Raw genomic sequence first — 24,083 nt, forward strand, 5'->3', positions numbered from 1 at the left:
CATCCAGTGGTGGCAATAGCTTAGCCCCATGATCATAATAATTTTTCTGCTTTTTCTGTCTTTTTTTTAACTGTTCTTGCACCCTACTAGTTGAACTATCTTCTGGTTGCAGCAATGTCTTTGCTACAGGTAATCTTGTTCTCAACCTTCTTCCCATTAGTAGCTGTGCTGGGGACTGATTATCTAGCATAGGTGTATTTCTAAGATCTAACAGGCAAAGATATATATCTGTATTAGGGGTGTGCATGGACCCCCCGATCCGCTTCTCTTCCAGATCTGCAATTTGTGGATCGGGCCACTTCGCTCCGCCTCACTCCGCCTATAGTCTGCTCCGCTCCGCTGCGGAGCTCCGGATCCGGATCGGAGCTCCGCTTTCCCCCCCCCCCCATAGGCTTGTATTGAAATCCAAAAAACTCTACAACTTTTTTCTGTTAAAGTTAGAAACCTCAAGTTTGGCACCATGACACCTCATGGACATATACACATGCATGCCAAGACTCAAGCCAATCCCATCATCCCCTGATTTTTGGGGAATTTATGAAAATCAGACAGCCCATTTGCAGACATGGATTGTTCTCCGACATTTTGACAGATAAAAAGAATTGAAGTAAGCACCCCCACAGATGCCATCTAGATCCACATTCATTGCAAGACTCAAGCAAATACCAGCATCCCCTGATTTTTGGCGGGGCTCTAACCTCTAACGCACCACCCATAACCCCAATTCACACCCCTTTCGATATCTCCGTCAATTTTCACATTAGGAACCTCAAACTCGGCACCATGATAGCTTATCCAGGGATACACATGCATGCCAAGACTCAAGCCAATCCCATGATCCCCTGATTTTTGGGGAATTTATGAAAATCGGACACCTCATTTGCAGACATGGACTGTTCGCTGACATTTTGAAGTAGGCACCCCCACAGATGCCATCCAGAGCCACATTCATGCCAAGTTTCAAGCAAATCCCATCATCCCCTGATTTTTGGCGGGGCTTAAACCTTTTAACTCACCCCAAATCAAGTCCCATGCTACAACTACGTCAATTTGCACGTCAGAAACCTCACGTTCAGTCCCATGACAGCTTATCCATGTGTCCAAATGGATGCCAAGTTTCAAGCAAATCCCGTCATCCCCTGATTTTGGGGGAATTTTTGAAAATCGGACACCCCATTTGCAGACATGGACTGTTCTCTGACATTTTGACAAATAGGGGGACTTCCGGCTTCTGGTGCTATGAGTTGCAGCTTGTAGCTCAAGCTCTGCAAGAACGCTAAACTTTTAACTTCAAAATCCTTATCTACCAAGCTACCAAGCTTTGCAAACACCAAACACCAAACAGTAAGATTGTTTGAGTTACGCTAATTTTATTTTATTAACTTATTTTCTCTCGGGTTAAAAGCTCAAAAGAGCATATTCTCAAAATGAATCAGCTTTAATTACACAACAAACCTCAGCTGAAGTAAACCGATCTGTAACTGTTCCAACAAAGAATTTAGAAGACAAACTAACAAACCAACAACCTCCTTGAAGCTTTAGCTTATCAGCGGTCTCTTTTAATAGTTTATCAGTGTGTCTGTACTGTCGGCTCATTTTTGACAAGTCCTGGTGGAACTGTTTGGACAAATAAAAAAAATTGAAGTGGGCACCCTCAGAGATGCCATCTAGATCCACAATCATGCCAAGTTTCAAGCAAATCCCATCATCCTCTGATTTTTGGCGGGGCTTAAACCTTTTAACTCACCCCAAATCAAGTCCCATGCTACAACTACGTCAATTTGCATGTCAGAAACCTCACGTTCGGTCCCATGACAGCTTATCCATGTGTCCACATGGACGCCAAGTTTCAAACCAATCCCATCATCCCCTGATGTTAGGGGAATTTTTGAAAATCGGACACCCCATTTGCAAACATGGACTGTTCTCCGACATTTTGACAGATAAAAAAATTTGGAAGCAGGCACATCCGCATTCATGGCAAGTTTCAAGCAGATTCCATCATCCCCTGATTTGGGAGGGGGCTTTAACCTCCAACGCAGCACCCCTACCCGCAATTCAAACACCCCTTTTCTATATCTCCATCAATTTTCACGTTAGAAAGTAAAACCTTAAACTCAGCACCATGATTATCCATGCTTGCCAAGCCTCAAGCCAATCCCATCATCCCCTGATTTTGGGGGAATTTATGAAAATCGGACACCCCATTTGCAGACATGGAGTGTTCTCCGACATTTTGACAGATAAAAAAAATTGAAGTGGGCACCCTCAGAGATGCCATCTAGAGCCACAATCATGCCAAGTTTCAAGCAAATCCCATAATCCTCTGATTTTTGGCGGGGCTCTAACCTCTAATGCACCACCCATAACCCCAATTCACACCCCTTTCGATATCTCCGTCAATTTTCATGTTAGAAACCTCAAACTTGGCACCATGATAGCTTATCCAGGGATACACATGCATGCCAAGACTCTAGCCAATCCCATCATCCACTGATTTTTGGGGAATTTATGAATATCGGACACCGCAGTATCTCAGGGATTTAAAGCTGCAGACAGCTCAATGGGCCCATTTCAAAGGAAATCCCAACATGCCATGAATTGGGGAGTAGAGATAAACCTAAATATGAATCTTCCTCCACACTTGAAAAATGTATTAGGAACTTCCAAAAGTCTAAGTGAGCGCAGGAAGGACTTATCCCCTGAGTCAAAGCAAGACACACATAAACCATCCCTGCGAGGCGGGCAGGGGAGGAGGGAGGGAAGGCAGGCAGGCAGCAGACATTTCTGGGGGCATAAGGAAGTGAGCCAAGGATAATTTCAAAGCCAGTAATGCAAACCATCCCTGTGAGGAGGGACAGCACAGAGAGATGCCTTTTCTTTTGCATCCCATAAGGAGGATAAGAGTAAAGCTTTGTGATCCTTGCTTCAGAGTTGATTGACTGCACTGTGATCACAGCCATTACTAAACAACAAAATAATGTTAATAATAGCAGTACTAATTAATAGCAATAATAATAACAACAACAACAATAAGGAGTTGAACCACAATGAAAGCCTGCCTGACTTCACTGAAGTGGAAAAGCCAGGAGAGTTTGGGCTATGGGGTGTAAAATGGAATAAATAAATAAATAAAGGAGGGGTGGAATTAAAAGCAGCAGTGCTGCTGAATAAACAACAACAAAGAATTTTTTTTAAAAGGCTATGTCTGTCTTTTAACAGTAAGAGGGGTGTGGACGTGCCCAAGGGGAGGGGGATTAAGAAGTCACCTTTCACTTCAACTCATGACAGGCAATAGTCTCCACTGGTTACTCTTTGGAGGGCTCTGATTACCCTTCAAGGGCAGGGCACAGTGTGTGTGCACTGGGCACGTCCACATGCCCTAGGGGACCTCATCCCCTTGCACCACATCTATTCAGTTGTTCAACAAGGTTAGGGTAGGTAGCAGTGCTGTATTTCCTATCTGTTATTTATTTGCTTAGTATATGATTTCAGGTTGTGTTTGTGCATATGGTGGGGCTACTGTTTTAAAAAACACTGGGAAAAGTCCATTCAGAGTAGAAAGAGAAGTTTCCCAGAATCCCAAGTTACCGTTTTGCCTATCCCCTCCTCTAACTTTGGGATCATGTGATCATGACCGTGAGTTGACTCTGCCCCTCAGGACTTCGAAAAGGTACCTTTTCCCGGGTTTTTTACATATTTTTTCAAAAAAATATAGCAAGTGAACCGCAGCACATGGAGAGCTGAGAGTAGGCTCAAAATGACCCCCAGCCATGACTCTCTAAGCACAAGAAGTTTCAGAAAGATAGCTTAAAAAACAACACAGTTATCCCCTTTTCTTTTCTGCAATGCAATCCTATGGGCGAAATTTTTCAAAATGACGATCGGATCGCGCCGTGAAAAGAGAATCGCTCAGCCTATGGGCGCTTCTCTTCGCCGTGCTTCTACGGGTCCCCGGTCCGCTTCTACTCCGCCTCTGGGCAAGGCGGAGCAGGCCAATTCGCTTCTGGTTCTCCAATTCTAATCGGAGCGGAGCACACCTCTACAAAATACACTACAGTTTAACTGTTTCTAAAGCTTATTAGAAAAAACAGTGTGACTAGGCCAAAACCAATGTCATAGGCCCAGAAGCACTTTGAAAGGTTTCAAAATTGTTCTTAAAAACTTACATCTGCCCAATCTAATTAAATGAAGTGTTTGAAGCTTTCAACTTTATAGCGCTATGGACCAAACTCTTAGAAAAAAGAGCACTGTGTGTATATTGGAGGGCATGGGATTAAAAGGAATGTACAGCTCCCTATTCCAAGGAGAGATCTGAAGACCAGGTGATCATGGATCCAGAGGAAGGCTGAAAGAGATCTCTGCTATACCTTGCTTCACCAGTGAGCACAAAAACAAAATGGCCTTGGGAAAAGAGAGCCCAAAATACTCACAAAAAGCCAAAGGAAAACATGTTCAAAAAGAGAACAGAGAACTCTTCTTCTCTCAAAAGGGAGGCAAGAACCAGGCTGAGTGTTTCTCAGAAAGCCAGGGCTGCTTCTGAACTAAAGTTTCAATCCCATTCAATTCCATAGCTTCCTTGTGGTAGGGTTGAAATCAGGCTGCTTAGTGGTTAAAGCAAACCCCAAGTATCAGAAGGAATGATTCCACTAAGGAAACAACTGCTAGAGGAGCCAGACAGCCATTTTATTTTCAGCATACATCTAGCTGAGGCAGGAGGGGTGGGGAGAGTGACTCTACTGAGCATGTGTGTGCTAAGTTTGAAAAAGACCTCTGTATTCACTCTAATGGGGCAAAGAAATATTCATTAAAAATCAACCTAAGGGGTTGTTTTTTAAAGCCATTCTACCAACTAAAAGGAATGAGGAAGAAGACCCCATGACTGGATTGATGGGTAAGAGTCTCAATTCCCTAAATTTCGTCAGCACATATTCTCGCCAGCCTATGTTTTCATGTCATTTTGAATCAGAGAGGGTTTTTTTCTTTTGTACTTTAAACCACCATACTTTCCTCAATCTGTCACCAATCTTCTTGAATTTTCGGGGTACGTAACACCAACATTTCTTTCTGGCACATGTAAATTTCAGTGAGATTGTTGAAACATTTTCAATTTTATGAATGTTAGAATGACCCCACCCCATTACAGCTTTATAATGGCGGAATGCAGAATCTACTCACTGCCTTTGCCTACATGGACACTGAAGTGTCCATGTAAATAAAGAAATCAAAATTGGCACAGTGATAACTCTCAAGGAGGGTTTTAGCCATGCCAAGCTTGAATCATTGATTTTTTAATGATTTTTTCCATCCCCCCAAAAAAACCCTTTTCCTGGTGGTTCACTGATGCAAAGGATTGATCTTCCATTCCTTTGATCATGCGAAGCTGTGCATCTTCAAGTTCATAAACTACAGATCTGCTGGTTCCCTTACTCAAAATAAATCCCATTGATTTCAACTGCATATACATCCCATGCTAATGCATGTTTTCCTTTGACTAAACCCCATTGAATAGAGAGACTTACTTCTGAGTAAACACATATTCAGTAACTCAGTTTACTGAGTGTTTACAGAAGTGTTTACTCCTGAGTAAACACATCCTTTTAAAAGTTTGGTCACTCAGAAGCTTTCTTTTAGGGCTGTACACGGACCCCCCGATCCGCTTCAGATCCTGATCCACAACTTCCAGATCAGGTCCATTCCACTCCACACTGATCCACCAGTAGTCCGCTCCACTTCGCTGCGGAGCTCCAGATCCAAATCGGAGCTCCGTTTTTCCCCCCATAGACTTGCATTGAAATCCAAATGCCTAAAACTTTTTTCTGTTAACATTAGAAACCTCAAAATTGGCACCATGAGAGCTTATCCATGTATCCACCTTCATGCCCCTGATTTTTGGGGAATTTTTGAAAATCCAAAACCCCATTTTCAGAAATGGGATTTACTCTGACATTTTTTCAGATACAAACTTGGAAGTGGGCACCTTCATAGATGACATCTAGATCAACATTCATGACACATTTCAAGCAAATCCCATCATCCCCTGATGTTTGGTGGGGGTTTCCCCCTTTTAACTCACCGCAATTCACACCCCTTTCTCGAACTCTGTCATTTTTCAACTTAGAAACCTCAAAATTGGCACCACGAGAGCTTATCCATGTATCCACCTTCATGCCCAGTTGGAAGTCAATCTGAGCCTCCACTGATTTTGGGGGAATATATGAAAAATCCCCCACCAAGGACAGTATGCCCCTAAGGAAACCATACCTGCACATAGGGATCCATTGCAAAGTGCTTGCCCATAGCAATGAATAGCACAGATGATTTGGGGAAATCAAGATTTTTTTTCTAAATAAGGATCTTCATCTCAGGTGAAACACTTCCAAAAATGCACACACACACCAAGAGCGTGCAATGCAGCTGCCTTTTATCACACGGAAGGATACCCTCCCTGAGTCAAAGCAAGACATGCACAAACCATCCCTGCGAGGCTGGCACAGAGGAGGACAGGCAGCACTGGGAGCAAGCATGCCAGAGGCTTGTGGGGTTGAACCACAAAGCCCACCATGTAGTACATCTCCCAGGCACCAGGAGGGCAGAGAGGCAGGCAAAGATATACGACTATGCCTTAGATCAATGGGGAAGTAAGTCCCAGCAGATACCCTACCACAACAGCACCCAGGTGGTGGCGGGAAGGCAGGCATGCAGCAGACATTTCTGGGGGCACAAGGAAGTGAGCCAAGGATTGTTTCAAAGCCAGTAATGCAAACCGTCCCTGTGAAGCGGGAACAGCACAGAGAGATGCCTTTTCTTTTGCATCCCATAACTAGGGCACTAGGAGGATAAGAGTAAAGCTTTGTGATCCTTGCTTCAGAGTTGATTGACTGCACTGTTATCACAGCTTTTAATAACATTAATAATAGAAGTACTAATAGTAATAGTAATAACAACAACCACAACAATAAGTAGTTGAAGCACAATGAAAGCCTGCCTGACTTCACAGAAGAGGGAAAGCCAGGAGAGTTTGGGGTATGGGGTGTATAATAAATGTAATAAATAAATAAATAAACAAAGGAGGGTGGAATTAAAAGCAGCAGTGTTGCTGAATCACAACAACAAGAATTTTTAAAAAGGCTACGTCTGTCTTTTACCAGTAAGAGGAACGTGGACGTGCCCAGGGGGAGGGGGAACTGTGCCAATTTGACTTGCCCTGTCTAAGTACCAGTCTTTCAGAAGCTACCTTACACTTCAACTCATGACAGGCATAGTAGTAGCTTCTTCCACTGGTTAATCTTTGGAGGGTTCTGATGACCCTCCAAGAGCAGGAGTGTGCCCTGGGAACGTCCACATGCCCTAGGGGACCTCATCCCCTTGCACCACATCTATTCAGCTGTTCACCAAGGTTAGGGTGGGTAGCAGTGCTGTGTTTCCTATCCGTTATTTATTTGCTTAGTATATGATTTAAGGTTGTGTTTGTGCATTTGGTGGGGCTACTGTTTCAAAAAACACTGGGAAAAGTCCGTTCAGAGACTAAGAAAGAAAAGTTTCCCAGTATTCCAAGTTACTAAGTATCCCATTTTGTTTATCTCCCCCTCCAAGTTTGGGATTGGAGGATGCTTCATCAGGTGATCACAATTGAGAGTTGAATCTGCCTCTCAGCACTTCAAAAAAAGGTACCCCCTGCTTTTTTTACCCTATTTTTAAAAAATATATAGCAAGCAAACCACAGCACGCAAAGTGCTGAAAATAGGCAAAAATCACCCCCACCCACCACCCTCTAAGCACAGTGAGTTTCAAGGAGGTAGCTTGAAAAACAAAAAAGTTATCCACTAATCTTTTCCGCAATGCAATGCTATGGGGAAAATATCCAAAATTCACTTTCGGATGCTTCTCTTCGCCATGCTTCGCTAGCCACCCGATCCGCTTCTCCTCCGCCTGTAACGGAGGCGAAGCACCCTGATCCGCTTCTGCTTCTCTGAACTGAACAGAAGCAGATCACAGCCCTACTTTCTTTTGCAACCCCATGCTTACTTCGGAGGTCTTACTTCTGTTTACTCAGAAGTAAGTCTCTCTCTGTTCAATGGTGTTTACTCAAAGGTAAGCCTCCATCTGATTTTACTATGTTCACACCCAAAAGCCTCCCAGCAGGGTGAGGGAAAGGGCGTAGCCTAAGCAACAGGGAATAACCATGTAGGGAGGGAGGGCGCGGTGTCCAACTACCACCAACCAATGAACTGTAAGGGGAGGTAAAAAGGAGATCTGGAAGGATGTGCATCTCAAAGTAAGATACGCTGGTGCACATGAGAGAAGCGGTGTAAAGATAAAAGAAACATAAAAGCGCAGGGTGTAAGTTGATCAGGCTTTCACACACTATGGAAACAAGGGCAGATAATTCAAGGGTAAACCAGGGCAAATGTGCAGGTGTGATGGAGCTCTCTGATAGCAGAAAACCCCTGCTTGTGGAATGACACTTCCATGTCCTGCTATCTCTGCTGCACTCCCAAGAGTGTCCTCTATATGTCCTTCAGATGGTTTAGGAACCCTCTGGAGATTGAGGCAGATGGAGGAGAAGACATGTAAGTCCTATTCCGCAAGTGGTGTCCCTCTGCAGTCAGAATAAGGAGTCTGCATCCAACCCACAGAACATATCCTGTGTTACACAGCAGTACATTTCCCCATTCCTGTGTTTAACATATTCTTTGTCATTATTATGCTGAGCCACTATTCAATTTAATGAACAAAAAACCTAAGGTTTATAAAACAACGTTAAGGACGTACACTTTTCCACCAAGCACCAAAAAGCGGGGAAATTGGGAGTTAAGGCTCGCCAGCCTTAACGCCACATCCTCCCTAAGGAGGCAGAAAGTAGCAGTGAAATTCTCATTCTGCCAAAGCAGATAAACCATGAGGACAGGATGGAGAAAAGGATATGCAGAGGTAACTGTGGGGTTGTGGAAAACTGATGATGAACAACTTAGAGCCACCTACTTCTTTTTTTGTTTAGAGCAGCCCTTCCCCAACCTGGTGCCCTCCAAAGGTGTTGGACTGTGACAATCCATCATTGCAAGTCAGTATGTCCCATGGTCAGGAATGCTGGGACAGCAGGATGGGGAACATAGGGCGGCGCCTCCAGGCAAGCCCCCCCCCCACTTACCTGCTCTGTCGTCGCTGGGCCCGGGCTTGAACTGAGCGCCCTGGTGCACCTGGAAGCAAGGCCACACTTGCAGCCTTGCTTCTGGGTGGACCCAGGGGCTCAATTCAAGCCTGGACCAGGCGACGACGGAGCAGGTAAGAACACACACACACACCTGGCCCCTTACCTGGACCTGCTGCCACCTCTGCACAAAGTGCGGCAGCTCCAGGCAACCCCCCTCCTGCCTGGCCCCTTACCTGGAGCCGCCACTGCACAAACTGTTGCGGTGGCAGCTCCAGGCAAGCCCCCCCGTACCCCACCACTTACCTTCTCCGTCATGGCCTGACCCGTGCTTGAATCGAGCCCCCGAGTCCACCCAGAAGCAAGGCTGCAGGTGCGGACTTGCTTCCGGGTGGACCAGGGCGCTCGATTCAAGCTGGGGCCCAGCGACGACGGAACAGGTAAGTGGGGTGGGCTGGGGTGGGGGCTTGCCTGGAGCCAGTGCCGCAGTTTGCACAGCAGCAGCAGCGGGTCCAGGTAAGGGCCCAGGCAGGGGGGGTGCTTACCTGCTCCGTCGTCCCCGGGCCCAGGCTTGAATTGAGCTTCCGGATGGACCAGAGCGCTCAGTTCAAGCCTGGGCCCAGTGACGATGGAACACGTAAGTGAGTTGGGGCTTACCTGGCAGCAGGGCCAGGCAGGGGGTGGGGTTTCTTACCTGCTCCGTCATCACAGTCCAACACCTTTGGAGGGCACCAGGTTGGGGAAGGGCTGCTCTAAACAAAAAAAGAAGTAGGTGGCTCTAAGTTGTTCGTCATCAGTTTTCAAAAACCCCACAGTCACCTCTGCATATCCTATTCTCCATCCTGTCCTCATGGTTTATCTGCTTTGGCAGAATGAGAATTTCACTGGTACTTTCTGCCTCCTTAGGGAGGATGTGGCGTTAAGGCTGGTGAGCCTTAACTCCCAATTTCCCCACTTTTTGGTGCTTGGTGGAAAAGTGTACGTCCTTAACGTTGTTTTATAAACCGTAGTTTTTTTGTTCATTGAATTTCATGGGTTTTTGTAAAGGATAATGAGAGCCCTGCCCTCTTTTAAATGCGGTCACTTTAGTATAGCTCCTGCAGCTTTAACTGTTGTGATGAAGAGGGAACTTCACCAGGTTCTGCATGCATACAAATGACACCTGCTGCAATTCCCTTTTCTATGCAACTGTTAAAGATAGAGGAGCGCTGTCCTCCTTTCCATATGGCTAGGGTGACCGTATAAAAGGAGGACAGGGCTCCTGGCAGATTTGAGCGGATTCACAACCCCACTGACATCGGAGTCACAAGCCACTGCTGGATGTAGCATGTCTCGCTCCTGTAGAGTGACCCTATGAAAAGGAAGACAGGGCTCCTGTATCTTTAACAGTTGCATAAAAAAGGGAATTTCAGCAGGTGTCATTTGTATGCATGTAGCACCTGGTGAAATTCTCTCTTCATCACAACGTTTAAAGCTGCAGGAGCCCTGCCCTCTTGACCAGATAGAAAAGAGGCAAGGCTCCTGTGACTTTAAATGTTGTGATGAATCCCAGGTGGATTCCTGCATTAAGAAGGGGGTGGACTAGATGCCCTCTCAGGGACCCATTTTCAACTCTGCTATTCTAGGATTTTATGAACATGGGCAGAGTGCATTACCTCTGGCTGATGTGAGTCAAACATGCAACAACAACTGGAGGGAGGAAGTTCTCCCTAACTGCCAGCTAAATTCCTGCATTGAGAAGGGGGATGGACTAGATGCCCTCTGGGTGCGGCGCTTTAAAGCGTCCACCTCCAACCCCCCATCCTGGCTTCGAAGACTGGACCGGGAGGTGAACATAGGAAGGTAAGTCACCGCGCGGATGCCCTCCAAGCCCCCCCTTCCCCCCCGCCTAAGTCGATGGGTGGCCCGGGTTTCAAGTGAGCGCCCGGCTTGCTTTCGGGTGGAGCCGGGCGCTCAATTGAAACCCGGGCCTGCAGCCGACGGACGAGGTGAAATGGGGGGGGCAACTTCCCCCCCGCGGTTCCCCCCGCCGCTACGCCTGGGTCCGCCGCTGCAAGAATGCAGCGGCGGATCCAGGCAAGCCCCCTCACCCCACTTACCTGACCCGTCGGGGATGAGCGCCGGCTGCACTCTCCCTGCTTCTAACCCCTCCCTCTGGGGATTCTGATGCTCACGCGCATGCGTGAGCTTATCAGATTCCCCATAGGGAAACATTGTGTTTTTTAAAAATTAATTAAAAATTGATGGAACTGTCTTTCGAAAAAAGAAAGGCCATTCCATCAATGGGGAGAATAGGGGAATGCAATCCAAGTAATGGATTGCATAGGGAGGCTTCCCCTTTTGCGCTATAAGTGCGCAAAAAAACCGTCGCCAACCCGGAAGTAAAACAAATCAGATCGTGACAGACATACTTCCCCCCCGTTTTTCAGCTTTAAACACCCATCCAGCCCTCAATATTCCAGCAATCTCCCTGAAACACGCAGGGAATGTAAAGCCAGCATTTCTTTCTGGCAGTACTGAGTTTCAGAAAGATTTCTGGAATATTTTTCATTTTAGAGTGCTAGGTTGACCCTCCCCCCAGCAACTCCATTTAACATGGTGGAATGTTCGTTTTACTGATCGACCTTAACTACACTGCGCACAACTGTGCGGAGTGTAATTAGAGGACAGTAAACTCAACCCTGTCTGGGTCCTGCCTTATATACTGGAGAGTGTAGACAAGTGTGCATGTGTGGGGCCTATGATTTAAAGTGCAGCACTTTAAACCCTCCTTTCCCACTCAAAAAGCTCTGATCAGGGTAATATCAAAGCATTAAAGGAAATGTTACAAACATACACACAATTATCATCACCTCAAAGAAACAAAGGAAGAAGAGAGTCTTCTCAAAATCCAAGCAAAGATAGAAATTGCCCTGTCTGTTTCCAGCCCCCACATACATATATCTCCCCATCTATTACCTCTCTCCTATCAGAGCTATTTCGAAGGCTTACCCTGTGAAGTCAGTTTGGTTCTGAACTTTTAAACCTGTCTTCTCTGAGGGTGGGAAGAATAGCACCATCTTAATTAAAGAGTCAGTCTAACTAGAAGTTGCATAGCTATTAAGCAATGGAAATGTTTGTGCATTGCACCTGACTGGTTTTATTAGATTGACAAGAACATATAGTTACCATTCTGAGTACTAGTTGTGAAGATGGTATATAACCTCCAGTACCAGAGGCAGGATGCCTCTTTATACCAGCTGCTGCAAAAGAACAAGTGGGAGGATACTGATTAGGGTGACCATATGAAAAGGAGGACATGGCTCCTGAGTCTTTAACAGTTGTATATATGGATAACCTGGTGAAATTTCCTCTTCATCACGCCAGTTAAAGCTGCAGGTGCCCTGCCCTCTTTTAAATCTGGTCACTCTTGTATAGCTCCTGTACTTTAACTGTTGTGATGAAGAGTGAATTTCACCATGTTCTCCAAATATACAAATGTCACCTGCTGAAATTCCCTTTTCTATGCAACTGTTAAAGATACAGGAGCCCTGTCCTCCTTTTCATATGGTCACCCTAGTGTTGATGCACCATTTGCAGCTGTGCTTTTCTCAGAGGCAGCTGGTTGGCCATTGACAGTGCCATTAGACAAGCGTTTTATCACAGACTCATTACTGCCCACTCATGGTTTTTCATGGGTCCTTTTGATGATACCATCCCTGCCCCCATGCGTCTGCTGGTCCTTCTGGCCTTTTTCCTTCACAAAATAAGACCCAAATAAGTTTGCTTTATTTTTAGAAGCAAAACTTGCTAGGACATTCTACTGTGTGCAGGAAAAGTCACACGATAAAAAAAAATCCACTGTATGGGCCATGTTGTCATTGTTACTTATTTATTTATTTATTATTACATTTCTATACCGCCCAATAGCTGGAGCTTTCTGGGCGGTTCACAAAAATTAAAAACATTCGAAGTATAAAACTACAGTATAAAAGTAGGGGTGTGCACGGACCCCCCCGATCCACCCCGTGGGCCGATCCAAAAATTTCGGATTGGCCTGTTTTGCTCCGCGCCGCTCCGCCCATACTCCGCTCCTCTTCGCCGCGGAGCTCCGGCTCCGAATCGGAGCTCCGCAGTGGAGGGGAGTGGTGCCAAGTAAGGCCCCCCTCCCTCCTCTCCCTTACCTGCAGAGACCAAGGGGGAGGGAGGCCTTACCTGTGTCTGTCCGCGGTCCCTCGGCTTCTTCAATTGAGCCCATGGCTCAACCAGGAAGTCTGGGCCGCAAGTGCGGCCCAGACTTCCTGGTTGAGCCACGGACTCAATTGAAGAAGCCGAGGGACCGCGGACGGACGCAGGTAAGGGAGAGGAGGGGAGGTTTACCGGGCCCTGCTGCTGTTGCTGTCGCCCATTTCTGGTGGAGCTCCGGATTTAGGCGAAGGATCCGCCTTCACCTCGATCCCCTTCGCCATGCTCCGCCAGCCCCCCAATCCTCTTTGACTCCGCCTTAAGGGAAGGCGAAGCCCCCCGCTCCGCTCCTGCTTCTCTGGTTCGAGGAGAAGCGGAGCACATCCCAATATAAAACCATAATATAAAACACAATATTAAAGCTCAACCAGATAAAAACAGCAGCAATGCAAAATTACAAATTTAAAACACCAAGTTGTTTACTTCCTCTTTCTTCTCCGTGAAGAAGGATGAAGTATTGTCTGACAGAAGAGGGGTGAGGTGGGGTGGGGAAGAAGCAACAGCAGGGAACAATGATTTCTAGGGGTGTGCACGGACCCCCCGCTCCGCTTCACTTGCAGATCTGCCATTTTTTGGATCGGGCCGCTCCGCCCCGCCCCCGCTCCGCCCACTTCCGCTCCGCTCCGCTCGGAGCTCCGGATCCGGATCGGAGCTCCGTTTCCCCCCCCCCATAGGCTTGCATTGAAAGCTAAAAAATTATACAACTTTTTTTCTGTTCAAGTTAGAAACCTCACGTTTGGCACCATGACACCTCATGGTGGTATACACACGCACACCAAGTTTCAAAGCAATCCCATCATCCCCTGATTTTTGGGGAATTTTTGAAAATCGGGCACCCCATTCACACCCCTTTCCATAGCTCCGTCAATTTGCACGTTAGAAACCTCAAACACGCCACCATGAAAGCTTATCCAGGGATACATACGCACGCCAAGACTCAAGGCAGTCCCATCATCCCCTGTTTTTTGGCGGGGCTTAAACCTGCAAAATTTGGAACTTCCAAAACTCCAAGTGAGCGCAGGAAGGACTTCTCCCCTGAGTCAAAGCCACACACACACAACATCCCTGCGAGGTGGGCAGGGGAGGAGGGAGGGAAGGCAGGCAGGCATGCAGCTGGCATTTCTGGGGGCATAAGGAAGTGAGCCAAGGATAAGCCAGTAATGCATATAAAATGGAATAAATCAATAAATAAACAAAGGAGGGGTGGAATTAAAAGCAGCAGTGTTGCTCAATAAACAGCAAGAAGATTTTTTTAAAAAAGGATATATCTGTCTTTTACCAGCAATAGGGGGACGTGCCCGGGGGAGGGGGAAGTAGCTGCCAGTTCAACTCAAGACAGCCATTGCTTCACCAACAGCTCTGAGCTTGAGAAGTAAACGCTCACTTCAACTCATAATAGGCATCGCTCCACCACTAAGAAGTAAACGCTCACTTCGACTCATGATAGGCATTGCTCCACCGTTTTACTCTCTTTGGAAGGATCTAATGGCCTTCCAGTGCAGGAGAGAGTGGGGGCACGTCCACGATGAGATGCCCTAGGGGAGCTCATCCCCTTGCACCACATCTTTTCAGTTGTTCCCCAAAGTTAGGGTGGGGAGCAGTGCTGTGTTTCTATCTCTTATTCTTGGCTTAGTATATGATTTCAGGTTGTGTTTGTCCATTTGGTGGGGCTACTGTGTTAAAAAACACTGGGAAAAGTCCGTTCAGATGAAGAAAGAGAAGTTTCCCAGAATCCCAAGTTACCCGTTTTGCCTATGCCCTCCTCTAACTTTGGGATCATGTGATCATGACCGGGAGCTGACTCTGCCCCTCAGCCCTTTGAAAAAGGTATTTTTCCCGCCGATTTTTAAAAAAATTCTAGCGCCGACCCGCACGACGCAGAGAGGTGAGAGTAGTCTCAACATGACCCCCATCCACAAATCTCTGTGCACAAGAATTTTCAGAACGATAGCTTAAAAACCAACCCAGTTATGCCCGAGTCTTTCCCGCAATGCAATCCTATGGGCGAAAAGCCGAAAACGCCGTTTGAGCCGCGCGGTTGACCCGATTTTCAAAAAAATATAGCACGCGACCCGCACGACGCAGAGAGGTGAGAGTGGTCTCAAAATGACCCCCATCCACGACTTTCTGAGCACAAGAATTTCCAGAACGATAGCTTCAAAAAGAACGTAGTTATCCGCGATTATTTGCCGCAATGCAATCCTATGGCGAAATGTTTTCAAGATGGCGATCGGAGCGCTCTGCGGAAAGAGAAGCGCTCCGAAAATGGCCGCTTCTCTTCGCCTTGCTTCTAGGGGTCCACAGTCCGCTCCTACTCCGCCTCTGGGTAAGGTGGAGCAGGCCAATCTGCTACTGCTTCTACGCTCCTAATCGGAGCGGATCACACCCATGTGATGATCCTCTGAGTGAAAGAATGCTGGACTTGAAAAGCCTTTGCTCTGTCCTGTCCAGCATGGCTGTTATTATGTCACATACGTTTTGACAACGTCCAGTAGTTGCATCTTTTTGGAGGTGTTTATTATATGGATGAACTTTGTACTGGAGCAGTCTTTAGTATCTGCAGATGTACACACTCTTTTAAATTATTTACCTGCTTTATGTAAATTAATGAGTGGTCAGCCTAAAGAGATACTCAGCACCTTTTTGACATCTAAAATACTGATATTATGACATTGGAAGGCAAAATGCTCAACTACTTTAATGCACTGAATTGAAGACCTTACAATGCTTTCAATATTGGAACAGATGGCATATATAAACCACCTTCAGATGAATACTTATTTGGATATCTGGTCTACTTTTGTTGAAGCTTAATTATATTCAATAAACAAAAAACCTACAGTTTACAAAACAACGTTAAAGGCTCTTCAGTTTTCAACCAAACTCCAAGAAGCAGGGAAATAGAGAGTTAAGGCTCACAGGCCTATAAAGCCACACCCTCCCTAAGGAGGCAGAAAGTGCCAGTGAAATTCTCATTCTTCCAAAGCAGATATAAACCATGAGGACAGGATGGAGAATAGAATATGCAGAGGTGACTGTGGGCTTGTGGAAAACTGATGACATTTTTCATCAAAGATTGACTGTTTTCGCCTCATACGTCTTATCAAATTAAAAGATAAGTTTGGCAATGACAATCCTGGCATACAGCACATTTTTCGACTTATGTTCCGGCCACCCATAATCCTAATATTCTAGTATTTGAAAGATTAGTTCTGAAAGATTTGGACATGTTATCATCTAATCTTCCTAGGATGTGGCACAACCTTTCCAAGAAGGATTATGATATTTTACAGCGAATCGCCAATGATCCTTCGATCATTATAAAAGAGGCTGATAAGGGGGGCGCTATAGTAATACTGAAACGTCAGGACTGTTTAAATGAGATCTATAAACAAATAAGAGATATTGCTTTCTATGTACCAATTAGGTCTGACCCCACGAACCATATTGCCTTTATTATAAAAACTTAATACGTTCAGATATAGATCCACCAAGGAACCCCACACATAGTATAAAAGGACATTATAGGTGTGGGGGTTGTTCAGTATGCGATTTGGCATTACAAATTAAGAACTTTCAACATCCTACAGAAAATCGCACCTTTGATTTAAAATACTTTTCCAATTGTTCTACAGAGAAGGTGGTCTATATCATCATTTGTCCTTGCCATTTAATTTATGTGGGCAAAACTAAGCGGAGTGTACGGGCACGAATTATTGAACATCGTTCCAAACTTAGAAATGGGATAACGGAGGCACCATTAGTTCAACATTTTATTGAGCATCATCATCATTATAACGATTTCCAGTTTTTTGTTATTGACAGGATCTTTCCCCTTCAGTATAATCATCGTGATTTGAACAAGGAGCTTCTCCAAAGGGAAGCTGAGTGGATACATCAACTTAATTGTATTCAACCTTTTGGATTAAATGCTACTTTAGATCTCACAGCTTTCCTCCCTTGAGGTGATTTATTAACCAATTAAGTCACTTTAACTATACTATAAGAACTGGGAGCTTTTTTGAAATTTCTTTAAAGATCTGAGAGCATTACTGTCGGCTTTGAGGACGTAAGAATGATATAGTGGTAAGCTTAGATAGTTCTTTAGCATACCTGTGCATCATTTACTGAGTTTGTGAATTGTTTATAAATAATAAATTTCACCATCTTTCTTTTAGCTAAACCCTGGTGGGTTTCTTTCTAATTGTGTAGCTGTGGCTCCTTTTGTAAACCAGTTGGTGAGGCCAAAAAATTCCTTTTTTTATTCGCATTTCATATCAATGTATGTGATTGGTTATAAATGCTGAGTATGGTATTTTTTAATTATCTTTCAGCGTCATACTGAGTAAGAATCTTCGAAACAGCTATTTGTACCGGATTACTGTATATATAAAGCAGTGTATATATAAACAGTGTACATATATACAGTGTATACAGTATATACAGTCGTATTTATATACAACATAAAGCATATATATATAGACGTTTTATGTAAATAGTCCATTATATGTATATTAGGAGTTTATATTGCAGGCTTTGTTGTGAATGTTGGTGTGAACATCCTAGAAATATTGTTGATGTGCCTGTTCTTTGTACATTTGTAAAGTTCTTGAATCGTTCATTTATGAAAGTTTTTTCCATGTTTTTGTGGTTTGAGTGTACACACAGGAAAGAAACCATATAAATGTATGGGATGTGGGGAAAGCTTCAGCTGTAGTGGGACCTTGAGTAGACATCAAAGAACCCACACAGGGGAGAAAAAAATATTTTTTAAATAATTTCCCAATTTACACTATTTAATTTTTTTTAATTATGACACTATAGTGTAATTATTTTTAAAATTACACTAAAATTTATAATTTTTACTATATTGACATTAAAGAATCCACTTAAACCAATGATCAGAGAATCTAGCATTTTTCATATAACTGCTTGATAATCCACATATCACGTAACTTCCAGATGAAAGGCATCACCAAATGTTGCTTCCTTGCTCGTATTTTCTTGCTATGTCAATAACTGGAGATCATTGTTAACAACACATTTAAGTATTTATTGCAGAGCTTTGGCTATGGGGCAATATATTGGTTCTTTGAAGGGCAGGGTATTGACCAAAAGCTGAAAGGGCAGGCAAAATGTAGCTCTCTAGATGTTTTGGCATTCAACTCATAAAAGTCCCTGTCAGCATAGATAGTGATCAGGAGTGCTGCGAACGCTGTGACCGCAGAAGGCAGAGCTACCACCTAATAGATTCATGTGTAAGGATTATTTTAAAACTATTGATGAAAATGTTTTTTGTGTCACCATAACATGGGAGTTGCAGCGCAGCACATCTGGAGAGCGCCAGGCTGGAGAAGGATGGTTTATACTTGAATCCTATACATGTCTTCTCAGAAGTCAGTGCCACTGAGTTTACTAGGGCTTCCCCCCAAGTGGTATAGGATTGCAAACTAATCTCATCTGAAAGGAGTTCAAGACATCCAAACTAATCCTTTTCTGTTCCTCTGTCACTCTGATGAGATTATGTATTGTGCAGGGATTGTGGGGAGTGAACAGTACATTTTGTATGAGCACATTGGTTCTTTGAAGGGCAGGGTATTCACCAAAAGCTGAAAGTGCCAGCCCTTGCTCTGGTTCTACATCTCCAAGAAATAGTGCCCCTTCTGTTATCAATCATGCTGCTCTATGCAAGATGTGTGTGAGGAAAAAATATTGCGCAGCTCCTGTATTTGGTAAGGATGTAGAACAGCGTTCCCTATCCTGCTGTCCCAACTTTCCTGACCATGGGACATACTGACTTGCAATGATGGGAGTTGTAGTACAACACCTTTGGATTTCACCAGGATGGGGAAGGGCTGCTCTAAACAAAAAAAGAGAAGTAGGTGGCCCTAAGTTGTTCGTCATCAGTTTTCCAGTCACCTCTGCATATCCTATTCTCCATCCTGTCCTCATGGTTTATATCTGCTTTGGGAGAATGAGAATTTCACTGGCACTTTCTGCCTCCTTAGGGAGGATGTAGCGTTAAAGGCTTGTGAGCCTTAACTCCCACTTTCCCTGCTTTTTGGAGTTTGGTTGAAAACTGTAGAGCCTTTAACGTTGTTTTGTAAACTGTAGGTTTTTTGTTTATTGCGCATATATATATATATATATATATATATATATATATATATATACAGTCATGTGAAAAAGAAAGTACACCCTCTTGGAATTGTATGATTTTACATATCTGGACATAATAACAATCATCTGTTCCTTAGCAGGTCTAAAAATTTAAATACAGTTAAATTAAAATGTAAATACAACCTCAGATGAACAACAACACATGACATATTACACCGTGTCATGATTTCTTTAACAGAAATAAAGCCAAAATGGAGAAGCCATGTGTGAAAAAGTAAGTACACCCTTACTGCTTCCATAGGAATTAAGATGCTAAGTAGCAGACAGGTGCTGCTAATCAAATGCCCGTGATTAATTGATCATCAGCAAGTATGACCACCTCTATAAAAGCCAAAGTTTTTTAAGTTTGCTGGTCTGTAGCATCCAGTTGTGTGTTAACACAATGCCAAGGAGGAAAGCTGTCAGCAATTATCTTAGAGAAGCAATTGCTGCTGCCCATCAATCTGGGAAGGGTTATAAGGCCATTTCCAAACAATTTAAAAGTCCATCATTCTACAGTGAGAAAGATGATTCAAAAGTGGAAAACATTCAAGACTGTTGCCAATCTTCCCAGGAGAGGAATTTATGAGACCAACTAATACACTCAGATATCAGAACTCCAAGGAGATCATTAAATAATATCAAAGGTCACTTTAAATGTGGAGGATGCACTGTCTGTTCCCTAAGCTTACAAACTAAAGTGTTTCAACATCCAAAAACTAACCAAATCTGGTATCTATGACATTTTTCAAACTGTTCTACAAAAAACGTTATTTATATCATAATTTGTCCATGTAATCTATTATATGTGGGGAAAACAACACGGAGTATTGGGACTAGAATGATAGAACACCGTTCAAAGATTAAGAATAAAATAATAGAGGTACCTATGGTACAACATTTTATGGATTGTTCACATAAACATGACTTTAAATTTGTGGTCATTGACAGAATCTATACAGACCCAATTTTGGGGTCCAATTGTAATGACTTATTACTTAAGAAAGAGGCTGAATGGATTGAATACAGTCAATCCACATGGCCTTAACGCCAATATAGATTATTCTGTCTTCCTGACAGGATAAGAGCCTCTACTAATTAAGTAACTGTTTTCCTGGATAAAAGGAATGCTGTAGCATTTATCTTACACAGCTGCGACCTGCGGTCTGTTAAAGACTAGAACAAACAAATGAAGCTGGTAAATACTATTTTCTGAATGTACGAGATTATGCTTTAAAAACTAAAATAAAAGTATCATGTTTATGTTTTAAAAAGCTAAATATATGTTTTTCGCAGAGTTTTACTGGAGGGATTGTTTCCCCAAGACAGAAACAGCTCTAATGAGGGTATTACCTAATATGGGTGAGTGAGTGTTCTCACGCTACTGTGGAAACGAGTATCTGGTGTCTTTAACTATAAAGTGGGTTAGAACTAATGTTGATAATTTTATATTGAATCTCTTATCTTTATAGCGTTGAGTCCGAAGAAGCTGGAACAGTGTAAACGGGAAGTTTAATTGCAAATTCCTGTCATTCAATGTATTGACAACGCAGATAAGGGGGAATCCGCACGTCGTTCCGAGATCGCTTCTAAGCGACCCCAGTGCGGCGTGAAAGCGATCGTGTACCTGGCCTTTGGAAGAGCCAACGAAGAGACGTCCTTCCCGCCGCCACCCCCCACCACCCACAGACCTCCTCGATGACCGGCGAGGAGAGCTCGGCTGAAGAAGGCGGGGTTGAGAGCGGAAGAAGCTCTCCACCCCGCCTTCTTCCCCTGAGCTCTCCGTCCCAGCCGGTGAGGAAGTCTGCGGGTGGCAGCGGCGGGAAGGACGTCTCTTCGCCGGCTCTTCCAAAGGCCAGGTACACGATCACTTTCACGCCGCACTGGGGTCGCTTAGAAGCGATCTCGGAACAACGTGTGGATTCCCCCTAAGAATAGAAAATGAGAAGAAACCCTATTTCTGTACTTATATTATTGATGGTATTGTCTCAGGTGCTAAATGTTATGAAAGTCTGTAATATTGTTGGACTGTATTAGATTTGTATTCTTGCATGTATGATATATATGATTGGTTGTTATAGTACCCAACATTGTGATTGTTAACCACTTTGAGACACATCAGTTGGTTTTATATATCCTTATAAATTGTAAATAAATGGGTTATTTGATAATTATCACCTTTTATTGGTGCTTGGAGTAGTTGTGTGCCTTTTTGGCACTTTATATAGTACTACTTAATAACTACTGCCTTCCATTACTTGTGTAGTTGTTTGGAAGGGTTGCCAGGAGAAAGCCTCTTCTCTCTAAAAAGAACGTGGCAGCACAGCTTAGGTTTGCAAAGTTGCATCTGAACAAACCACAAGACTTGTGGAATAATGTCCTTTGGACAGACAAGACCAAAGTGGAGAAGTTTGGCCATAATGCACAGCGCCACATTTGGCGAAAACCAAACACAGCATATCAGCACAAACACCTCATACCAACTGTCAAGCACGGTGGTGGAGGGGTGATGATTTGGGCTTGTTTTGCAGCCACAGGATCTGGGAACCTTGCAGTCATTGAGTCGACCATGAACTCCTCTGCATACCAACGTATTCTAGAGTCAAATGTGAGGCCATCTGTCTGACAGCTCAAGCTTGGCCGAAATTGGGTCATGCAACAGGACAATGATCCCAAGCACACCAGCAAATCTACAACAGAATGGCTGAAAAAGAAAAGAATCAAGGTGTTGCACTGGCCCAGTCAAAGTCCAGACCTCAACCCGATTGAAATGCTGTGGCGGGACTTTAAGAGAACTGTGCATAAACAAATGCCCTCAAACCTCAAGAAGAGTGGGCCAAAATTCCTCCACAACGATGTGAGAGACTGATAAAGTCATACAGAAAATGATTACTTCAAGTTATTGCTGCTAAAGGTGGTTCTACAAGCTATTGCATCATAAGGTGTACTTACTTTTTCACACATGGCTTCTCCATTTTGGCTTTATTTCTGTTAAATAAATCATGACACGGTATAATATGTCATTATTATTATTATTTATTTATTAGCTGTACCCTGCCACGCGTTGCTGTGGCTCAGTCTGGTTAAATTGAAAAGAAAGAAAAGACAAAGCGGATGTTTCTAATATGTTTAATTTCACAATGCTTGTGGATATACAATATTTTTAGTTGTTCCATTGTCTGTGTAGATATAGAGATTGTCTGGTTTGCCGACTCTAGAACACACAACATATAATTGTCCATGTGAGAAGCAATCTATGTCTAGATCTAAACTGCACAATTCTAAAGATTGGCCCTGAGCTTTGTTGATGGTGATTGCAAATGCCAATCGAATTGGGAATTGCAATCTCTTAAATTGAAATGGCATATCTGTTGGAATCATAGGAATGCGAGGAATGAGGACATCTTCACCTTTGAAAGGTCCTGTCAAGATTGATCTCCGACTATAACAATTGCCACTTCATCTATAGTTGGAGCATTGAATCTTCGCACATGTTCTCCAGCAGGCATTTTGTCAGCATGAATAACAATCTTGTGTGTATCAGATGGCATCATGTCAATTGCTGTTTTGAACAAATGTACTAAATTGTTTTTTTCGTGAAGTATCTGTTGCAGTTTTGAAACAATTGACTTTTTTATGCCGGTATAAATTCCGCAGCGTGCATTCAATTCATCATTGCCATCACCAATGAAATACATTTGTAGGAATTTATGTTGACTATCTTGAAACGGAAGGAAGGAGCCGGCTTTATGATAAATTTGTCCTTTGACTTTGAAAGTTGGCATAAATGGAGCTGTGATGATTTCTGCGCCGAACGACGTCATTTGGAAGCATGAGTTGTATTTCCTGATGTTAGATAGGAAATGCTTTGATTCTGCGGTATATCCAGCAAGCAAAGTTTGTAATGGCTCTGGTGGTTCTCCAAGTTGAGGCAGTTTAATTTTTCCAGCAGCACAACACATTCCTTTTGTTTCTCCATCAAATTTAAGAGCCTTGCAATAAGGACACACTTCAGTCATAGTGCCAATGAGAACATGCCGCCTCAAACTATAATCACCAGCTGGGTTGTACCGGAATGCAAGGCGATTGTAATCGTGTGATTGTTTACCACGGAGTCGTGTTTGACGCTGATGTGCTGTTTCTCGTTGACGTCTTTCAGCCCCTTTCAGCCTTTCGCGTTCATTATGTTGAGAACAAAGCAGATCTGTAGCTGTAGTACGCGATTGCCGTGCTCGCAACCGTGCATGCTCAAGTCTGGCTGAACATTGCTTGGTTGATTCCTTGGCATGTATTTGAGCCATTTTTTTTTCTTTTTTTCTCATTTGCTGAAGCCCATTCTTCCTGAGTCTGATTTGCAATTTCTCGTCGCAGTGCTTCCGCTCTGCGAGTACGACAACCTAAGTGTGATCTTCTGCGAGGCATTATTTGGATGAAGTAAAGCAGTTTGTTTGGTTTTTAAAAAAGTTTTTTTTTACGTTGAGGAGGTTAGTGGAAACTCATGACAGTTACCTTTCTTCTGAACGTGTAACTGTCACAGGTGTGACATCTA

The 24,083-nt window shown here is 43.8% G+C and overlaps 1 protein-coding gene across 1 annotated transcript in view; it reads right to left on the reverse strand.

Annotated features, from left to right (window-relative positions):
• Nucleotides 1–12,130, reverse strand: part of LOC134401620 (DGAT1/2-independent enzyme synthesizing storage lipids-like) — a 66,219-nt gene extending 54,089 nt beyond the window's left edge. Inside the window, exon 1 of the mRNA XM_063130730.1 lies at nt 12,110–12,130. The gene's annotated coding sequence lies outside the window, so the exon portion shown is untranslated. The remainder of the gene's footprint in view (nt 1–12,109) is intronic.
• Nucleotides 12,131–24,083: the final 11,953 nt, after the last annotated feature.

This window comes from Elgaria multicarinata, chromosome 7 (assembly GCF_023053635.1).
Source record: "Elgaria multicarinata webbii isolate HBS135686 ecotype San Diego chromosome 7, rElgMul1.1.pri, whole genome shotgun sequence".
Classification (NCBI taxonomy): Eukaryota; Metazoa; Chordata; class Lepidosauria; order Squamata; family Anguidae; genus Elgaria; species Elgaria multicarinata.